A 4,521-nucleotide genomic window follows, 5' to 3' on the forward strand; every position below is an offset into this window, starting at 1 on the left:
ATATACCTTGTCATATATTAATTAACAAAAAACAGACCTATAGATATATTTCAATATTTTCCAAAATTTTCCCCGCTCATCATCTTGTAAATAGTCGCAATAATATCACCTTCTTTTCCAATAAATTCGTCACATCTTAAACACTTTTTTCTTATTGCCGTTTTACATCTTTCATTATAAAGATATTTCAATTCCAAATTACAATACATATAAAAGACGTTTGGTCAGATCATAGATGGTATTACATCTGTGGTCAGATAAATGTAATATCACCCCAGAGCATGCAGAGTGTAACACCTTCACTGATTTTAACATGTTAAAATATTAATTTAAAACTGATAAAAAGTTTAATTGCCGTTCCCTCTTAAAGGACGCTGTCACAATGGAATTTCTTTAAATAATTGTTATCATGTTTTATGTATACAAACCCTTGAATGTTAATTAGGTGCAAATGTCAAAATAGTTGGATTTATTGCATCTATCACTGGCATCAGTGGAAATACCACATCAGAATAAATAGAGTTTAATTGGTTTGACAAATAACTGATGCATTTACGACTGTGGTTTAACCGCATCAAAAATAAATACGGACATCTGATTAGTTTCAGATATTTATGATATAATCAAGCAAGTGATAATATCAACCTATTGATATATTTCATCTGAATTTCTCACCCTTTTCATATATCGTAGAGCATGAAAGAGTGACCTATTCCAGCGGCTCATCCCTACCACTAATTATATAGCAAGTGGCGCCCCCGAGGCTTCACAACAAGTATTTGTCTCATTAAACAATGACCACAACTTTATACGGCAGTTACGTTTATATGCAAACAACATGTAAAAATACAATACTTTATTATAATACACAATAAATATACAACACAGTTTATTCACACAGGAATACGCGAATAAATAATAACAAATGAAGTGTTTGAATTGCCGATCGCGCTATATTTAACAGGGGAAACTACGATCTATAAATAGGGCAAAGTATATATTTAGAACCTGATGCGGAGATCAGTAAAATAATACAGTGTGTAAAATGTGTAAAATGTATGCTGTTTACCTTTTATAAAATATATATCAAGTCAAATATCAATCTTCTTATTCTTCGTTCGAGGTGTATATCAACTTCGCTCTTCAAAACCATATAAACAATTGCTCGGCGGAAGTTGACGTCAACAATGGGAAAGTGAAAGTACGGGAATAAATATGACGTTACGTCGTGTAACTTGTACTTTCACAACACTGCCCCCCCTTTTCAAAAAAATCATTTCGCCCTCGAAATTAAAACATTACCTATATGTACCTTATTTACAGTAAAAAAAAAAAAACCATCAACAATAACGACATGAAAAATAAACAATATGCATAATTTCTAAATTTCAAAAATCACCTCTTCTGTAAATGCATATTCATAACAATTAAAACATAGCAATATCAACACATTTAAATCATAAAGCAATAAATCATCAACATATAAATATATATTGTTCAAACATTGTCAAATTTATTTATACAGTTTATCAACAGGTGACTTGTACGGAAAGAACACCACACTTTGTATCTTCCTATTTTCTTTTCCCAGTCTTCTCTTCTTCTGTGGCGATGGTTGGATTATTTCCTCTTCTGGCTGTCTCTTCATGGCAAGGACATTTACAAAGTATGTAGGTGGAATAACTCCATCTTCATTTCCAGCACAAAGTATTACATTATTTGCTGAACGGAAAAACTTGAACCCATCTGCTAAAGCTGTCTCTAGATTTATAAATATCATTACTTCACAGGATTGTCTCATGCCACTGATGACTCCATTTTCTCCTAGTTCTCCTGCCGCGAAGTGGATATGGTTTCTTCCCATTCTACTTAAACCTGTGTGTTTTATCTTCTCCCAAGAATTATAGGAGGTTCCATGGATAATCATAGAAACTTCCTTGGCATTTAATAATGGTTTTAATTCAAGATCCTCTACGTCAATACTATGTCCTTGGTTTGCTCTGATTTTCATTTTTCCAGTTTCCTTATCTGGCTCCATATAAAATCTCTTCTTGCCGTTTGTTTCCACAATTCGTTTTACATCTTCATGGTTATAATCCCGTAGATTGCTTTGCCTTTTTAAAATTTCATCAACATAAAGAAAACCTCCTGGCATCATTTTATATCCCTGTCTTTCTGCATCATGTCTTAAAATAAATGATAGTGCCTTTGATAGATGGATGTCTGACTTTTCTCCCCATGATCTTTGCTGTCTCCTGTCTCTTCTATTGTATCCTTGATCTTGCAGCTGGTAACTATCATTGTTGTTAGAAAAACCTTGATATCGTTGACCTCTGTCATAAATATCTCTTCTATCATCACTACTCTGATGCTGTTGACCTCTGTCTTGATTGTGATAGTCATACTGTCTTTTGTTGTACCTATGATGCTTCGGATCTCTCACTTGACCCAGAGAGTTGTCCAATTTTTCATCAAATCCTTGTCGTTGTTGACCTTTTCCTCTGTTGTAGTGTTGAGGTCTGTAATCTTGTTCACGTTGGTTTGTATAGTACAAAAATTGACCTTGGTCTTGTTGTGCATCCCATTCCATAGTTTGATTATCAAGAACTTGTTGGTCCATATCAATTCCTTGGGGACCTTCGACGGTTGTACTTTGTACTTCATTTGACTGGTCTTTTGATGCAGCATCAGTAAAAGAACCAATAGTATACTGTATGCAGTGTTTAGGAAGGCTTTTATCTGGACTTGGATCCCAGGTATGATCCTTTTTGTCTTTTGGTCTCAATCTATCCTGCCTGTCTGAGCTAGAATCTCTCATATGATCATCATGGTTATTGTCTTTAGGTCTTGCCTTGTCATTTGAATTGATATAACTATGTGCCTCTGTCATATCGTCCAGGTGTTTTACATTTGGTTTCTGGTTGTTTAAAGTTTGATCAAATTCAGTTCTTTGTGGTCTCTCTTCTTGGTTATGTTGTCTGTTTTCTTGTCTATAGTTGTCTCGGTTATTCGCCTGATTAACTTGTCTGTCACTACCTCTGTTGTACTGTCCACTATAATTGCCTTGGTTATTCCACTGATTACCTTGTCTATTACTGCCTCTGTTGTAATGTCCTTTACCACCTCTGGCTCTTCCTTTATCACTTCTTTGATAACTGTTCCACTCTTTTTTCAAAGATCCACCTTCCTGGTTCGCATCCGCCCTTTGTCCACTGTTGTACTTCAACAGTCTGATGCTTTCTCTTCTCTTCACTTCACATGGATACCAAATGTCTTTTATTTGAAATCCACGTTTTGTATTTAACGTGATGTCCATTTCATCAATAATATCACAACCAAGAAGCAAATCGTCATTCAAGGGTGCTACGTATACTGGCCAAGTAAAACGCAGTGACCCTAAACTCATTTCTATCTCTGTAATACCAGTTGCTGACATCTTTTTCCCCTCTTCAGCTACTAACAATCCACGCGTTGCTGTCTTCAACTCAAGATGATGTTCTTTTGCAAGGTTCCTATAAACCTTTTCACTGAGCACAGTGACCTCAGCACCTGTGTCAATTACTGCTTTTAACTCATAATCATTTATTCTAACAGACGTTTGAATAACTGCTGATTCAACTCTGTTAATACATAAACTAATTCCTCCATCAACACTATCATCAGAAGATTCGTTGTCTTCAAAGTGTTTCTCTGGTAAAATTCCGGAAGTTAAAGCACTAGTTTTCTTAATAATATCATCTCTATACTGATTCACAGCATCAACTCTGGACAAAACTGGTTTTTCAATATGTTCATTCTTGCTACATTGGTCTGATTTCTTACTGATAATTTTAACATCACTGCTTGAAGGGCCTAAACTTTCAGTAGTTAGATGTTTCTCAGAAGAGTTTTTCTCTGAGGTTACAAATTTTCCTTTTAAACATTCAATTTCCTTCTTTGGAATAGATTGTTGTCTTTTCTCCATAATTTCTTCATTACTCTTTGGGGCTATGGCTTGGCCTACAGGCACAGCCCTTTCTAGTTTAAAGGATCGAAAGGTGTTTTGACTGGTGCATATGCATCTCTTTGTTGGTTGTTTCTATAATGGCCATTTCTCTTTGAATCCCATTTATCTTGTTTTGATGGACAATTACGGCTATAATGACCAATACCATTGCAATTATAACACCTATTGTTATTACCCTCCGTTTTCTTTGCGTAATTGGACTGCTGGTAATTATTACTGTTAGTACTTGGAAAACTAGGCATTTTTTTATTTAAATTAGCCATTCCCTCAATAATAGAATCTTTGAGTTCTCTGCCAAACTGGTTAAGTCTTTCTTCAGTTACGTATTGTTTTTGGTGTAACCTTCTGATATCGTTTTCTTCACACTGGCTATCTAACTGTACTTCTCGTATTGAAGTTTTACGGTTTTTACCACTCCTAGATCTACAGCTCTCATGCCACATGACCATATTCAAAGCTTCATCAATAGATTTTGGCTGCTTGCTTATAACATCATACGTCATATTTTCATCATT

General features: G+C 35.0%; 1 pseudogene; it reads right to left on the bottom strand.

Moving 5' to 3' along the window:
• Positions 1 to 1,334: 1,334 nt before the first annotated feature.
• Positions 1,335 to 2,843, bottom strand: LOC139499360 (tRNA 2'-phosphotransferase 1 pseudogene; annotated as a pseudogene).
• Between the last annotated feature and the right edge of the window lie 1,678 nt (positions 2,844 to 4,521).

Source organism: Mytilus edulis, chromosome 12 (assembly GCF_963676685.1).
Source record: "Mytilus edulis chromosome 12, xbMytEdul2.2, whole genome shotgun sequence".
NCBI classification, from domain to species: domain Eukaryota; kingdom Metazoa; phylum Mollusca; class Bivalvia; order Mytilida; family Mytilidae; genus Mytilus; species Mytilus edulis.